The sequence below is a fragment of the Mus pahari genome, chromosome 2 (genome assembly GCF_900095145.1).
Source record: "Mus pahari chromosome 2, PAHARI_EIJ_v1.1, whole genome shotgun sequence".
Classification (NCBI taxonomy): domain Eukaryota; kingdom Metazoa; phylum Chordata; class Mammalia; order Rodentia; family Muridae; genus Mus; species Mus pahari.
In genome coordinates this window covers 67,077,982-67,095,707 of record NC_034591.1, presented here as the reverse complement: position 1 = coordinate 67,095,707, position 17,726 = coordinate 67,077,982, and the positions used below count along the sequence as shown (strand labels likewise).

General features: G+C 42.0%; 1 pseudogene; it reads left to right on the top strand.

The window, feature by feature from the left end:
* Positions 1-8,437: 8,437 nt before the first annotated feature.
* On the top strand, positions 8,438-9,457 carry LOC110316800 (annotated as a pseudogene).
* The last annotated feature ends 8,269 nt before the right edge of the window (positions 9,458-17,726 follow it).

Below are 17,726 nucleotides of genomic sequence, written 5' to 3'. Positions count from 1 at the left end.
ACCCTTTCTCCCTGGCGGTGCAGGTGGTTGGAGATTGACCCTTTCTCTCTAGTGGGCTGTTTCATCAGATTGTCATTCTACTTTTAAACATTTTCTCTGACCTCCTTCTGGCACAGTTTCTTTCCCTCTTTCTTCCTGCAGGGAAACTCCTGCTCTCTTGCTCAGTCACTGGGACTGAATCTTTTCTTCTCTCTTCCACCCACAACCTTTTCAGTTGCACAGCCAACTCTGCAGCCATTTCAGAAATGAGAGAGCAGAGCAAAGAACCCTTTTATTTTCCCATTTCAGCCATTTTTTTGTTACTCAGGGTCCTCCATTTCCACCTGCAATTTTTCCAACTACTCAACCATTCTTCCAATCTTTTCTTGAAACAGAATATAGGAAGAAGAAAAAGAAAAATCAGCAACTCCCCTCTGGGAGCAAAGCAGGGTGGTTTTAGTGGTAGTGGAAATCCCAGCGGTAGCAGCTGTGATAAAGTTTTTCTTTTGGCGTCTTGAAAAAAATAACCACTCCTTCATCTCTGCTGTTTACTCTGGAGCATTTGAAATCAGACTTCCTGTTTTTATCCTTAATTTTCGCGCCCCATATTGAGGTGCCACTTGTAATTGGTCTTTGCTACTTTGTGGGTTCTTTTTCCGACTCTTTATACCCTCTCCATCCCTGGTTTCATAGTCAGTCCCATATCCCCACACCTGGGATTAAAACAAAAACATATACTTATAATATTCCTGTGGTTTTAAAAGAAACTAAAATTCCAGGATTCACACTACAGATAACCTTAAATGGTAACTTCATACTCTAATTTCATCTTTGCTGATAATTCATTGTTACCCCTGAGTTGATCGTTACTTTTACAAAATCCTATTGTGGAACAACAAGAACAAAACAAAACCCTAAAGTAAAGAAGGTGGATGTGACTTTGAACTGGGACCTCTCGACTACAGCTAAATGCTGCCCTAATTCTAATCCCAGTGTATTAAACATGCACCAATTGGCACTTTTAAATCTTGGCAGCACATTGAAGACTCCAGTAATTCATAGCTACTTCTGCATGTCTGAGGAGGCTTTGAGTATGGGTTAAGTTGTATCTTGAATCTGTGTAAAATACAGCCCTATTCTTGGTGAATGTGATCTAGCTAGAATATGGGTCACTCAGTTAGTAATCAAGTTGAGTCATGCTTAGGTAGGATGGCTCTGATCCAATATGGCTGGTGTTTATATAGGAAGAGGAGAGAAGACACACACAGGAAAGAAGGTCATGGGGATAAAGTCAGAGATGTGCAGTGTGTGTGTGTGTGTGTGTGTGTGTGTGTGTGTGTGTGCTTACAAGATGAGATGGGCCAAAGACTGCCAGCATCCACCAGAAGGTAGAAGGCCCTGTTGATCAATGGCTTTATTCCAAACTGTTTGCTTTCAGAGCTATGAAATAATAATTTTTTTTAGACACCCAGTGTCTGGTGACCTCTGACCACAGCTCTAAGAAGCTGATTCATCTTCCAGTTGAATAACATGGTCTCTGGTCCTCCTACCAGACTTCCCATCGCTGATCCTCATCTTCCCAGGTTGGGGTAAAGCACCAGCAGACAGAGCGCTCACCTCCATAGGGTAAAGCACCAGCAGACAGAGCGCTCACCTCCATAGGGTAAAGCACCAGCAGACAGAGTGCTCACCTCCATAGGGTAAAGCACCAGCAGACAGAGTGCTCACCTCCATAGGGTAAAGCACCAGCAGACAGAGTGCTCACCTCCATAGCCAGTGGAGACTTCAACAATCAGCTAAGTGTCTTGTCTTACCAGAAGAAACAACATCTCACCCCGAACCACACCATTCATTACCCTCAGTATGGACACCCCAGACTCTTTACTTACTTACTTACTTACTTACTTACTTACTTATTTATTTTAGGAAGAAGGAGATTATAAGATATTATCTCCAGGAACTAGAAGAGGAATTGACCTATAAGGAAATAAAATAAACCCCACACAGGCTAGAAAAAAGCACGTATGAAGTCAGGAGGTTGCTTTGGGGTGGTGGAATTGCTGGTTGGGGGTGGGCCACAGTGAGGGAGTGTGTTGTGAAATAAAGATGTAGACTTTGGGTCAAAGTTGAGTGATCTCTTACAAACAACAGCTCATGTCACTGAACTTGCACTTTTGAACCTCATTTCAAATGAGCCTGATTTACTGGGATGTGATGGAAATTATGTGGGAAATTATAGATGAAGGGCTAGTCACATATGTGGCACATAGTATTGCCTCATAGGAGCCACTATCCACCTGTTTCACTTCAGTGTTCCTCTGGAAAGTGAAATCATTGTGGTTTTTCCTACTAGGGAAAAGACACCCACAGTCTTCTTCAGTCTTCTCCCCTCCCCTTTCATCTCACTCTTCCTCCAGGGAAGCAGGACCTGGCTTTGTCTTCCACTTCAGAAAATAAGAGAGAGACAAAGGGTTTGTCTTTGTTTGTTTCCCTGTCATCTGATATCTCCTGTGCACCAGTCCCAGCTCAGCCTCGGGAAACTGCTTTGTTATTTGGCTCTATTTTTCTACTCCATGCATGTGCTGGTCCAGGACGTCCAGGTTATTCTCAAGAGTATACTGGATTTGTGGTTTCCTTGTGTAAACTCTATCTCTACTTTCTGTCACCACACATCAAGTAAACAGGTCTGGAATATGCCAGGTGACACACTAGGCAGTGCATTAATGTGATTGGTGGACATCTGGGCTTTTAAAAAAATTTAAGTACTTAATTTTATGTCTTTGAATGTGTTATCTGCATACATGTATATATGTGCAGTACATGCATGCTTGATCAGAAGAAAGTGTCATATTTCCTGTGAATTTTCATGTTCACATGAAACAAATGCTCTTAACCTCAGAGCCATCTCTTTAGGACCAACCTGTGAGTTTTTACTAACTCTATTCCAGGATGTAAATTTTACCTCAAAATTCTGAAACTCTCTTTCTATAGTCTCCAAAACAAACAAAGCAATGAAGAAATAAAAAAATAAATGAGATCCTACAGCACAAAGAAGGTAGAAAAGCTAGCCAATTTTCAACATTAAAATTAAGTGTAATACATGAAATACCAAATTAAAAGACAAATAAACTGGTGGATTAAAAATAAAGTCAAACTACATATTTTTTTTGTTTCTGAGAGACAAATCTAAATATAAGAGTACAAATATGCTAAGAAGGGAAAAAACTTTCAAGATAAGCACAAACTAAAACAATTCATGACCAGTAGCCTGCACTGTGGAAGGTACTTAAAAGAGTTCTACGGAGAAGTAAGGAAGAAAGACAGTGGTAAACATTAAAGGTCAGGAAAGAAGTATGATAAGAAGAATGGCTGGAAACAAAAATGAGTTAAGAAGGAACCAAACGTGTTCTACTCAGTAATCCATGACACTCCTTCACTGAACAAGTGAGCAAACAAACAAATCTACAATCAGTGCTTGTCTCACCCAGAAAAATAGTCTGACAGAATTTCAGGAATCACAATGCTCAATAACAACCCTAACTGTAAATCATTGTAAATCTCCTTCAGTTAAAAATAAAATGCAGACTAGCAAAATTGATTAAAAACTGGAGCCAACTGATTTTTGTCAGCAGGAAACACACCTCACCAGCAAAGATCCACACAGATTGAAAGTGAAAGGACAGAAAATGATATAAGCAAGTGGACATGGAAAGCAGCTGGAATACATATATTTAAGCTAAAATAGTGAAAGAGACAAAGAAGCACTATATGTTAAGAAAAGAAACAATCTGCCACATAGATAAAATGACAGGAATATGTACCCCAGATGCTGATGCTCCTGATTTCATAAAACTAACACTACCAGGCATAATGAGCTGGATAATTTGGGACACAACAATAGTGAGTGTTGCCAGCACCCCTCTCTCTTTGAAAATTGGACTGTGCAGACCCAGAAAATGAAAGAGGCTTCAATGACACATGTATCAAAGCCCCATTGCACATAGAGTTTCACCACTTGTAATATCAAACATTTCAGAAACAAATGGATAATAATACTATTTTCAAAATTGTGTCTTCTCTGAGCCTGTGACTCGCCCACTCCAGAAAAGTGGTTCCTGTATTCATCTCATAAACTAACTGCTTCTTCAAGTCTCAAGATCTATTTTTGGAACAACCCAAAGTAGGACACCAGATTAAAAGAAAAAAATCACATACCATTAAAACAGAAGAAGAGTGGACACATATTCATGGTTTTAGATATTTTTAGTCAACTAGGACAAGGGTGCTCCAATGAATCTCTCTAAACATAAAAGAAATCCGATTAATTGTAGGATATTGAAAGTTTCCCATTGAAACTCAAAACAAGGTAAAAATATTTATTGTAACTACATCCAATCTTTGATAAATTAAGGTCATATCCAGGGAGAAAGGAGTTGATAAAAATAAACAAAATATATGCTTTTAAGAGGAGAATGTATAGGTGAAAATATTGTAGACCATCACGCACATAAGGTCAAATTAGAGACCATCCTTTACATTTGGCTAATAACCAGCCATGGGATAGTGCCTCAGACTCTTGGCACCAAAACCTAGGGGTACAACATTTTTAAAGTTAAAACCCACAGTTACATCCATCTTAGGCAAAGGTCAGAGTTACTGTTACATTTGTTTTGGCAAAACAATAGTTATTTCAGACATAGCATGACAATTAATTCTGTCTTATATCCTTTTCATTTATTTTAGCTTATGTTTGGTTTGTATAACATTATTTTGGGTAATACACTTGGGCCATGATCAGGATCTTGGAAATGCCAAATGTGCTTCCAAGGCAGACATTGCTGTTGGGGCACAGAGAGCTGAAAAGTGTCCAAGCAGACACAAAATGGAGTTAGGACAAGTCACTCCAGTGGGATCGTATACATAGAACTTAAAGAAAGACATCAAAGGTGCACTAATTAGGATGATTAACTGTTCCAGCAATGTTTCTCGATTCAAAGTTGAAATCATTATATCAATGATTATATTTCAATGTACCAGCAAGAAACTGGAAAAAGGCAGAAATTGCACTTAGAATAACATAAAATGTTAACTGTCTGTATGAGTTAATTTCCTTATTGTTGTGTAAAATACCTGGCAAATACAGCTTCAGGAAGGATTTATTTTGTCCTGCAATTTTAACAGGGATATAGTCTACTGTGGTCAGGAAGGCTTGGTGCCGGAAGCATGAATGGCTGGTCACATTGCTCCCATCATCAGAAAGCAGAAGGAGATGGACGCTGCTTTTCACTTAAATCAGGACCTATTCAGGCTGGGCCTTCCTTCCCCTGTTTAAACCTTTCTGAAATCACTTTCATGAATATCCAGTGATCTGTTTCCATGGTGATTTTTAAATCTAGTCAAATTGATGAGATTAACTGTCATTCCTCCTAATCACAGATGAGCAAAAATTACACAAAAATGTCTGCAACTACAAAAGTCTCTGGGAAGAAACTGATGAGCCAAAACATCGAGAAGACAGATGACTCGCAGGTCAGACAGATGACTCGCAGGTCAGACAGATGACTCGTAGGTCAGGAACCCACTTGTCAGAGATATGTAGCTTCTCCCTGCATTTGTCTAAACCACAGATGCAAGCCAGTAAGAAGTTTGTGTTTGTATGTGTTTAATTGTTCAAATAGTCCCTAAAACATATAAGTACAGTAGCAAAAAACATTTAGGACTTAGATGAAATATAGAAGGATGTGTTGAACCGGAGTTCAAAGCTCATTCAAGAGAAAGAAAAGGAACATAGGCCTCTCCAAAGATGGGCAGAAATTCAAAGGCTCAGGCTAGACCCTTTAAGAAGAATCCTCTTGGTATGGTTTGAAGGTGAAATTTCCCCAAGGGCTAATTAATGTGTTGGAGACTTAATCTCTCCCTCCTCCCCAAGCTTGTGGATCTATGTTGGGAGACAGTAGAAACTTTTAAGGGGTGGGGGCTAGCTGGAGGAAGTAAGTTTGAAGGAGGAAGTATGTACAGTGTTTTTGTACATATTTTTCATTTTTGGAATTATAATGTAATGAAAACATTTTCCCTTCTCCTTTTCTCCTTCTGACACTGCCTATGTAGCCCCTTGCTATCTCTCAAGTTATGGCCTCTTTTTCTGTAGTTGTTCACACACACACACACACACACACACACACACACACACACACTTCTAAATATAAGCTACTCAGTCCACATAATATTAATCGTTTGTACATGATTTCAGGGCTGACCATTTGAAACTGGATAAACAATTAGTGTGCCCTTCCCTAAGGAAGGCTATTTCTCCTGCTCACATTATTCTTTAGTTCTTTGTGTAGGATTGAGGCTATGTGAGCTTTCCCTCTTCCATGTTACATGTCTGTTGGTGTTATCCTTGTTCGGGTTGTGGTTAGGTAGCCTCGGTGATGTGACTTCATGGATGTATCACATCAAACATCCGGCTCTTCTGGCTTTTACAATCTCACCCTGCCCCTCCTCCCCCTGTTTCTTCAGCAATGATCCCTGAACCTTATATGCAAGAATTGTACTATAGAGATATCAGCTGGGACTGGGTAATGCACGATCTCTTATTCTTTGCATTTTGATCAGTTGTGATTTTCTGTAGTGGTCTACATCTGTTGCAAATAGAAGTTTCCTTTTTTCTTTTCTTTTCTTTTCTTTTCTTTTCTTTTCTTTTCTTTTCTTTTCTTTTCTTTTCTTTTCCTTTCTTTTTTTTTTTTTCGTGACAAGGTTTCTCTGTGTAGCCCTGGCTATCCTGGAACTCAGTAAACCAGGCTGGCCTTGAACTCAGTTATCCTCCTGCCTCTGCCTCCCAAGTTCTGGGATTAGAGGCATGCACCACCACTGCCCAGCAGAAGTTTTCTTGATGAGGAATGAGAACAACACTTACTTGTGGGTATGAGGATAAATCTTCAGACCATAGTTAGGGATTATGGTAGTTTGGTAAAGTGGCATTTATAGCTTTTCCTACAAGATCCATGATTTCTCTAGCCCCAGGTAGTTGGCTAGGTTTCAAGTAACATGCATGAATTTGTTGAGCAGGCCTTACGTCTAACTAGTAAGCTGTTGGTTACTGCCACTATTGCACTTTTAGAGTTATTGTGCCATTCTGGTTGATGTCGTGGTTCATGGATTCCATGGAAGCTTGTATGGTGCCTTCTGGTTACCAACCATGAAAGTTAGTCCTCAGGAAGGAAGCATTCAGGTCAGATCCTGCTCAGGTCTCCTGGCTCCTGTGTCTGAAATGCATGGTGTCTTTGGTAATAGGAACATGCTGTCCACCTCTTGGGAGGAAACCAAGGGCTACAGTAATTGCCTACAATGTTTTGGGAGTCTCTTTGACAACTCTGACCACCAACTCAAAACTGGGGGTAGGAAGGGTGTTTCTGAACGGCATTTGGTGCCTGGCTCTTTCTATTACCCTCTTTGCTTCCTGGATGCCATATCCTGAACAGCTTTTATCTACCACACCCTTCCTTGTGGAGTTTATGCCTTGTTGTGGGCCTAAAACAGTGGAGCTTACTGCCCTTGGAGATCTTTAAAGGACATAAGTAGACATATGCCTTTTCTCTTTTGTTTCTCTCAGGTATTTGTCATGGTGACAAAAAAATTGATATAGACAATGGTTGCTGACAAAGGCAGTTTGCAGAGCACTAAAGAAAGCTGAGGAAGATAAAACCGTCTAATAAAGGGAGTTGACAACCGTGCCCATATAGAAAGAAAAGAAGCTTGTTGAATCCTGACTTCTACCTCACAATACATACTAAAGACAGTTTGGGAGCACAGTGACTGACAGCCAACCCAACAAGGTTTAGAGGATAATATAGGAAAAGAGTTTTTTTCTTTTTCTTTGAGACAGGGTTTCTCTGTGTAGCCTTGGCTGTCCTGGAACTCACTTTGTAGACCAGGCTGGCCTCAAACTCAGAAATCCACCTGCTTCTGCCTCCCAAGTGCTGGGATTAAAGGTGTGCGCCAACACACCCAGCTTGGAAAAGAGGTATTCTTAAACTGAACAAAGAGCACACATTATCATAAAGAGAAGGTCAGTTAAGGCATCAGCCTTAAAATGACTTCACATCATGAGTAGGCATCATTAGGCAAAGTTCTGGAGTTCTGGTGCACAGGCTGGGAGATGGCTCAGAGGCTAGCAACACTGGCTGTGTTCCTAGAGGACCTGGGTTCAATTCCCAGCACTGATATGGAAGTTCACTGTCTGTAACTAGAGTTTCATGGGGTCTGATGTTCTCCTCTGGCCTCTGAGGGCAACACGCACACATACACAGAGCACAGATACACACACAGACAAAACATTCATGCACATAAAATAAAAATATAAATCTTTAAAATGGTTCCTTTATGCTAAGAAATCCAGGAGCCTGTGGCATTGCAGAGATTTCAACTTCCACTGTGCTTGTGCTTCAGTGGTGCTGAGATGGTTGGGTTCCTGCTACTGCTCTCTTCCCTTCATCCTGTACTCAGCCACACCAAAAGTCAGGAAAATGCTGTCCAGTGGGCTGTGCCCATCTAATGCCCAGCTTCCTGGGAAGATAGCCATGGTTACTGGTACTTACACAGGCATTGGGAAGGTGACAGCTAAAGATCTGGCCCAAAGAGGAGCCCATGTGTATTTAGCTTGCTGGGATGTACAAAAGGGGGAAACTGGTGGCTAGTGAGATCCAAGCCACCACAAGGAACAGTCAGGTCCTGGTGTGGAAACTGGACCTAGCTGATACCAACTCTATTCAAGCCTTTGCCAAATAGTTCTTAGCTGAGGAAAAACCTTTGTATATTCTAATTAACAATGCGGGTATGATGATGTGCCTGCCCCTACTCCAAGAGCGTGGATAGCTTTGAGATTGGAATCAGCCACCTGGGTCACTTCCTCTTGACCCATTTGCTGCTAGAAAAGTTGAGAGAATCAACCCCCTCGCCTGCCAGGGTAGTCACATGATCTGGGAAGGGTCCATTTTCATAGCCTGCAGGGTGAGAATGCAGGTCTCTGCTTACTGCCACAGCAAACTAGCCAATATTCTCTTCACTAAGGAACTGGCCGGAAGGCTGAAAGGCTCCAGAGTGACAACATATTCTGTCTACCCTGGCACAATCCATTCTGAATTGATTTGGCACTCATCTTTTATGAGACAGATTTGGCAGCTTTTCTTCTTTTTCATCAAAACCCCTCAACCGAGAGCCCAGAAGAGCCTATACTGTACCGTAACAGGAGGTCTCAACAGCCTAAGTGGAAATCATTCCAGGGATTGACACTTGGCATAGGTCTTTAGCCAAGCTCACAAGGAGACAATAGCTGTGGGATGTCATCTCCCTATGGGTTGGTAAGTGATGGTTTAGACTCAAAAGAAGATTGGAGATGATGATTGTCCTTCAGAGTGGCCAAAACCTTGAACAAGAAGAGCACAGATCTTCAAACGTTGCCTGCCTGGCATCCAGTTAAATCCCAGTACACTGCCAGGTTCCTCTAACCCTCTTGAGTTTGTACTGACTTATTTTGATACTGCTCCTGCTCCTGCCAGCGTTTCTAGTGGCATCACTGACTAAGTCAGAGGACCTTCATGTGACCTACACAGCTACTATTTTTCCTTTGGAAGCTACTCCTAACCAGGAGCATGGAAGTTTAAACTTATTCCCTGCCGCATCTGTGCTTCTCAGTGACCGATTACAACACCTGATCATGAAGGGATCAGCTAAGGATTTAAAACCATAACTGAAATACAGTAATAGGCAGCTATAGAAAGGCACACTGTCTTAATCACCACTCGGTGTGGCAAGAAAACATCCAAAGCACAAGAATGAAACCAAGTCTCTATTTAGAAATGTTATCCTCAGGATTGGTAATTATAGTTCATAATCTTTCAGAGCATTTTTTTTTACATTAGCTTAACAAGATGTTCATTTCAGGAGTGTGTGTGTAGAGATGGGATGACAACATTGATTGCTGTTCCAGAGGACCGTGGTTCAATTACTAGGACCCACATGGTAACCACAGCCATCTATAACTTCAGGTATAGATGAGCTAGAGGATCTGACAGCCTTATCTACCTCCATGGGCACTGCAGGAATGGGGTACACAGATACACATGCAGGCACCCATATAAATAATTTTGTAAAAAAAAAAATCAATTTTGAGATTGAAGGTACATGCTGTTTTAGAATGTGTGAGGCCCTTGGTTTGATCCAAGCACTGCAAAATAAAGTGGAGATAGCTTCAATTTACTAAAATTCTGTGCTTTATTTGGGGAGCTTTTTATCAAAGCAGTACAGACAAAGGGTGTCAGGAATCCCTCATGTTCCTATCACTTGTTTGGAGGATGCTATTCTAAGGCAGTTTGTTATTTCCTTGGGCTGACAATTATATTTTAAGCTTGAATATATGAGACTGATAGGACCACAACCTTTAACTTCTATTATTTGTAAATTAATAATTTTTATGGGCTTGTTCTGACCAATAAACTATTTTAAAATTAGTTTCTGGTGATACTGGAACACTTTTGACAATGCAGTGATTAATTGAATTAATATTTTACTTAATTTATATTCACCTGTCAATAAAAATAAAGGTTCTTTTCAACTACAAAAGGAAAAAAGAAAAAGAAAAGAAAACTACAAACACAGGGCTGAACCCATTAGTCAGCTGAAGGTCCCAGGGTTGGTTTTCTTTCTCCTGGGTTCCCATTTGTCCTTCCTTAAGATCTCAGCTCTTCCTCCTTCCTGGTATGACACAGGCTGTGTCTTACTGGTGGCTTGAGGCTGTACCCTAGGAAACACTTCTCACAGTGATACTGTGCTGCGTCCCAGACCTTCTCAGCCCTCACTTCCTGCCCACAGACTGCAGCCTGCCTCCCCCTGCTTCCATGGAGTTCTTTGAATTCTCCCAGCTTTAAATATCCTTCCCACAATGCTTGGCAGTGTATCCTGTGGCTGATGGGAGAGCACCAGAGAGCTTCAGTGGCCCTATAGAACTCCATGCAGAAGACAGCATCCTTCCATCTCTCCAGCTGGGCAAGCAGAGAAGAGGCTTCTGGGTCACCTCCTGAGAAGTGGCTAGGATTCCAAGGGAGGGGCCTGTGGGCAGAAGAGGAAACTTCCTTAAGAGGAAAAAGATAGGGTGGGGAGAGAGAGAGAGAGAGAGAGAGAGAGAGAGAGAGAGAGAGAGAGAGAGAGNCAGTATGTTTTGCTTTGACCTAGGCTTTCTAGCCCTAAGCTACGAGAGAGAGAGAGAGAGAGAGAGAGAGAGAGAGAGAGAGAGAGAGAGAGAGAGAAAATGCAGAAATTGAGAATTCCACATAGAAGAGAGATAGAAACAAAGAATGCCCTGGTAAGGGTGAAGGAGTGTGGGTTCTACTGAAAAAAAAGAAAAGAAAAAGAAAAATGTTCAATATCTGATGACCCACATGTGGAAAATTATTCTGAAAGACATTTTAGAGAGAAATCAAAGTTTGTAAAAAAAAAAGTATAGATATTTAAAGAAAATAAAGCAGTTGAAAAGTTATGGTATATACCTTTAATCCCAGCACTCCAGAGGCAGGGGCAAGTGGATCGTTGTGACTTGGAGGCCAGCCTGCTCTACAGACCAAGTTCCACAACAGCCTAGACTACACAGAGAAACCCTGTCTCAACCAAAAACCAAACCAAAGCAAAATGAAAGGAAGAAATATTGTTACTGCCCCCAGGAAAAGCAAACAGTTCAATGCAAATTCTTAGACCTACTTAAGCATGACATTCACACTCACTATCACACACTCATCAAAATAACATGAAGGAGTGAACGTGACGTGCTTCTCTACAAAAGAATGCTAATAATTCTTAAACTTGATTACTGTCAACTTAGCTATACTCACCTAACCCCACAGTGCCAGAGGAAACAACCAAAACTATGGAAAGTGGGGCCTGTGTGTGACAGGAAGACTATATGAAGAACTGCAGGGTTTTATGATAAGCCTTAAAACAATGTTTGACTCTGAAAAATAATTGTGGGTGATACTTTGATATAAGGACAAACATATGCAACAGTAGACACATTCATGTAGTGGAATAAAGGTCACAGTAGGGCTGTCACCATAGAGGCTCTTAGTGGTCCTCATTCTATGATGGTTTGCAGAACTCCTTCATTGTCCAGTCAGGACCTGGGAAGTCTACAACCTTCTCCTGCCCACACCCTTAGGATCTAATCACAGATCCTCGGGCTGGAGAGATGTGTTCAGATAGAAGTACTCGGGTGTCTCAAAAAGTTAGGCACAGCACCTTCCCCTGAGGCTTTGTAGTATATAACATAAAGTGTGGCATGTAAATCCTGGAGTCCCTGTAGTAGTAGTAGTGGTAGTGGTAGTAGTAGTAGTAGTAGTAGTGTAATATATATATTTAACTGTCTGTTACTCCCGCAGCCTGAAGAAAGGGGGGAAGGATATGAGCAGGGTAGAGCTGGGGACTGGACAAGGCACTCTAGGTTGAGTTTGCGGAAGAATCAGTGATAGTCTTACCAACTCTCTTGAAATAAGTATAAATTTCTAGTATATTGTAGGAATGTTATGTATGAGAATATAAAAGGTAATTATTACCCCCTGTCATAGAGCAGAGAGCTCAGGGGTAAAGCACCTGGCTGTGGGGTGTGTGGCTTCTAAACCGCTAAGGTTCCGGTTTAAGTCTGGGTGCTTCCTGCTAAGTTTTTTTTTTTCCCTCATAGAAGCTGTTGCTCGTACTCATTTCTGCTTTTCTTTTCTTTTTTTTCTTCTTTCACTTATTCAATTCTTCTGGACCCTTTGAAGGCAGAGCAGTTAGCTATAGAAAGACTCGCATCCCAGGAGTGAGCCAATAGAGGACTCACTGTGAAGTCCATCCAGGTCACAGTCGCTCTACTATGACTCCGTTTCCCAGGAAGGGACTCTGAGACTCGCTCAATGCAGGAAATCCAGTCTGAAGAAGCCTGAAGGGTTGATATGTGGTTTGACTATGAACGCCTCCCCCATAGGCTTATATATTTGGAAGCTTAGTCACCAGGGTATGGCACTATTTGAGAAGGATTGGGAGCTGTGGCCTGATGGAGTGGTGTGGCCTTGTTGGAGAAAGCATGTCATTGGGGGTAGGCTTTGGGATTTAAAAAGGTCCATATCAGGCCCAATCTGCCCCGCCCTCATCTGTTTGCCTGAGGATCAAGATGTAGCTCTCAGCTACTGCTCTAGCAGCATGTGTGCTGTCATAGTAACACTACCATGTTGGTAATGGACTAACTCTCTAAAACTATAAGCAAGCCCCCAATTAAATGCTTGCTTTTCTACAAGTTGCTTTGATCCTGGTAGGTTTAGATTTTTCAAAACCTACTTTTAATAAGGGTTCTTACATGCTTTAACCTCCCTTCTAGCCCACCACCCACTAGAGATAGTGGAAAGGAAAAGTTAAAAGAGCAAGGAAGAATGTGGACCTATTAAGAAATATTTCTTTGGAGCAAATCCAAACTGCATTGTCAGGATATCAGCAGTTCAGGTCACAGGAGTCAGCAGTGGCAGCTTGATCCACTCATAACACCATTCATGAATCAGCAATGACAGGCTGATTAAGAAGAAACAGAAAGGCTCTCCCAGTTAGCCCCAGGCAGTGGAAGCAGCCAGAAGCCTCCGGACACCACCAGAAGTTTTTTGGTGTGTTTCTATGAAGTCATGACAAATGATGACCAACAAAGACTGGTAAGGTGTGTCAGTACTGCTCAACATCATCAGCAAAGCTCAGTGATGCCCAACAAAGCAAGGCCTGCCAATACCGTCTGGCATCATCCATTTTTCATTGAGCTATATTTATATCCTTTCCAAACATCATTTGTCCTCTCAAACACCTGCTCTAGGAAAATGTCACATGCCTTTTTTTTTTTTTTTTAGGCTACCTCCAGAAAAATACCACGTGTCTGGTCTTAGCAAAACATCCTTTCATGTGTCTGCTTCAACAAAAGCATCCTCTCATAAGACAGTTTCCAGAAAAACATCACGTCACAACTGAGTCTCCAAAGAAACCAGAAATCTCTACTTTAGAGATGGTGTTTCTTCACAGCAATAGACCAATGACCAAGGCAGAGGCTGAGGAGCTGGCTTCTTCCTCAAGCAACCCTTCTCATCTCTCATTTATTTATTTATTTATTTGTTTTTGGTTTTTCAAGACAGGGTTTCTCTGTGTAGCCTTGGCTGTCCCGGAACTCACTCCGTAGACCAGGCTGGCTTTGAACTCAGAAATCTGCCTGCCTCTGCCTCCCGAGTGCTGGGATTAAAGGTGTGTGCCACCATGCCCGGCCCTTCTCACCAATTTAGGAATCGTTGTTTCATCCCCCAGCTTGGGTCCTCTGTCCTCTACTCGGCCTCCTGCCACTTCTGTGACAATATGACTTCTAGATTGGTCTTCTGTTTGAAAGAAGTCTTTTGAAGAATTAGAACAATGTCCACGCTTTCTTTCTGTGTTTAAATGGATGGCCGAGATGTGACAAACTCCTTGAGTGTTCACTCATCATTTCAGTATAATTGAATGAATGAATGAATGAATGAATAGTGAACAGTGGAGTGAGCTTCCTTCTGAGCTCCTGGAGTTGTAAAGATGCAAACATGGAAACAAAACCTTTCAGCCACAGGAGGCTGCGGGTCCCAGACTGGTTTTCTTTATCCTGGGTCTCCACTTACCCCTTCCTTAAGACTTTAGCTTTCCCCTCTTCCTGCTTACCACCAGTGATGCCTGAAGTTGTGGCCTAGGAATTGTTTCTCGTCATGCTGCTGCTGTTCAGCCACCAGGCTGCAGAGACCCTGGGGGAAAATGAAAAGTGAAAAATGGCGACTGGGAGTAGAAGATGGTTTAGTTGCTGTGGAAAACTACTGTTTTTCAAAAAGTTAAGTGGGGAGCTCGGGAGATGGCTCAGTGATTAAGAGAAATGGGTTCTCCAGAGGACCTGAGTTCGATTCCCATATGGTGGTCACAATCACCTGTAACTCCAGTTTCTGGAGATCTGATAGCCTCTTCAGGTCTCCACTGGCACCAGGCATATAATGTGCTGCATATCTACTATCTATCTATCTATCTATCTATCTATCTATCTATCTATCTATCTATCTATCTATCTGCAGGCAAAACATCCATACAGATAAAATAAAAATAAAATTAAAACTTTAAATAGACTTATCATGCAACCCAGCAACCACATTCCCTAGTATATCTGTAAAAGAATTGAAAATAGGCAATCAAATGCTTGTTCATGAGTGTTCATAGGAGCAGTGTTCATAATAACCAGCCCACGGAAGCAACCTAAATGTCCATCCATGGACATCGTTCTCATTCTTCAAAGAGACTTCTTTCAGATAGAAGACCAATCCAGGAGTCATATAAAACACGAAAATGTCATGTTACAAAAAACTCCATCCATACACACATACTTACATACACTTACAATTATGTATAGCATGACTTTTTAATGAAACACTTGGAATGGAAATTCACACGAACAGATGGGTAGTTTCCAGGACATTGCATGTTAGGGAATGGGAAGTGGTTACTAATGCTGCAGGTGTTTTTGGTTGAAGAAAAGCTTTGAAACTAGGGATCGCAGGTGGTTGCCAATTGTACACTGTAGAAACCTTAGTTTTATGTCATGTGAATTTCCCCTTGATTTAGTTTAATAAACAGAGATGGGGCTACTGAAGAGACTTTGATCATGTTGGCAGAGCTGGGGCACAGTGCCTGTGAGCAGGCTAGCCTTGACTAGGAGCTGATCCTTGGTCACTGGAAAGAGAACAAAATAGATGGGCTCAGATGCTGAGAAGTAAGCAAATGTTGCAGAGCAGGTGGGGGCAGCTTCTTGTGTCACCTGTGTTTCCCCAGTGCAGTCAGAAATGAAGATGGGGAGAAGCTGTTACAGGTTTGGGGAGAGAGGGAAAGCATGAAACATTAACCCAAATATTGTTGGGAGACTGATCAGCAGGCAGCACTGGGCCTCTGGAGCTCTTTGCCAGTTATGGGATGTGAGAGTTATCAAGACTGGGTGTTTTAAAGAGACAAAACACAGAGATTGACTTAGGGAAAGGCTTGTTCATCAAGGGATTATGGGAATGAGGTTATGATGATGGACACTGGATGGATACAGAGCAAATGGGAACCTGAGTGGACAGGGACAGTGTGGACAGGGACAGTGATGAGGGGATGGACTTGTATTTGCACTAGAATGCCTTTCTCACACCCAACAGAAGCTTGGATTTGTGCCGAGGTTTTGACTTCTCAGCCTGTGGAATGGCTGTCTGTGGCTGGGTTGTCTTGAGGCTTTAGCTGGGAACCAAGGCCTTGGATGTCCCCTGTTTTCTCCAGTGCTTAGAAGTCACTTGTCTTCCATGCTATGCTATGAGAAAGTCAAAAGTTCTTAAAACCCCACCTGGGTCCTGGAAACCCTGACGTACTCGATGTCAGGATGTCTGCTGTGGGGTGTGTATGTCCACATAACCCAAGTGCATATTCTCTTCTCTTGGGTCAGGACTTGCCCTGCAGAAGAGCACTTCTGGTATTTATTGCTCCACCTGGGCTGACCTGGTCTATGACCCTTTGGGACAGTGTGCTCATCCTGTGCTTCAAAGTCAGATAATTATTATAAAATAATTTATCAAGGCTTCCCTGAGTTCAGTTATCTTCCTTCCCTAAACTATGAGACATCTTGGGGGAAAATCTTGGACAGGGCGGAAGGGAGAAAATGGGCAATAAAGACCTCAGATCATATGGTGGAGATAAGGATGCGGGGGAAGAGAATGCGCCACTGCAGCTTACTGAGGATGAGGGAGAAGGAATGGAGGGAAGGAGAAGAGGGGGGGGGCTTTTCAATCAGATGCCTCAAAAGGGTCCTAAGAAAAATGAGATGCAAAGATTAAGTAGAGAAACCTTCTGGGAACCAGTATGGGGATGGGGACTCCATAGGAGAAAAGGACCAAAAGGCACTAATTTGCTGTGAGATCATATTTCCTTATCACCAAAACTTTCTTAGGATTTACAGAAATTATCTTCACAAGAGAGGTGGTGTTTCAATGCAGATAAAATGGTGTTTATTAGATACCCTTATCAAGATTGATGATATGGCTTAGGGGTTAAGAACCTGACTGTAGATCAAGAGGTCCCTGGTTCAAATTTAGATGCCCCCAGTGAAGTTTGCTTTTAGTGTCCTACAGCACAGACAGTACTTTAGGTTGCCTCATGTCATCGCCCAGTCAAGGGGCACTGATAAAAGGCGGTAGGGGAGAAACGGGTGGTCTAGGCAAGAAGGAGGTTAATCATCTCTAATCTAATAGTCTAATCATCTCTTGAGTTGGAGTGGCGGGATGTTCCAGAACCAGAAACGTGGTTCTAGAACTTGATCATGTTACTAAGCATCATGAGAACTTAGGCAGACTTGCTATGTCATGGTCTTTTCTTTCAGGAATACAGCATGGAAGTGTGTTGGGGGTTGGTCTGGTACTGCTATGTATTCAAATGCTAAATATGGGCCCCCAAGATCTGGTTGCAATTCAACAAGCACAGAAGCACACATGGAAACCAAATGGTGTTGTATAAACTTTGCTTGCCAATCTCTTCTAACTGGTTAAATAGAAGTGGCTGACATCCAATTAATGGAGAGAATAGAGGTAGGCAGGACTTTGTTTACTGGACTGGGGGTTACAGGTAGGATTCGAGAGAGAGAGAGAGAGAGAGAGAGAGAGAGAGAGAGA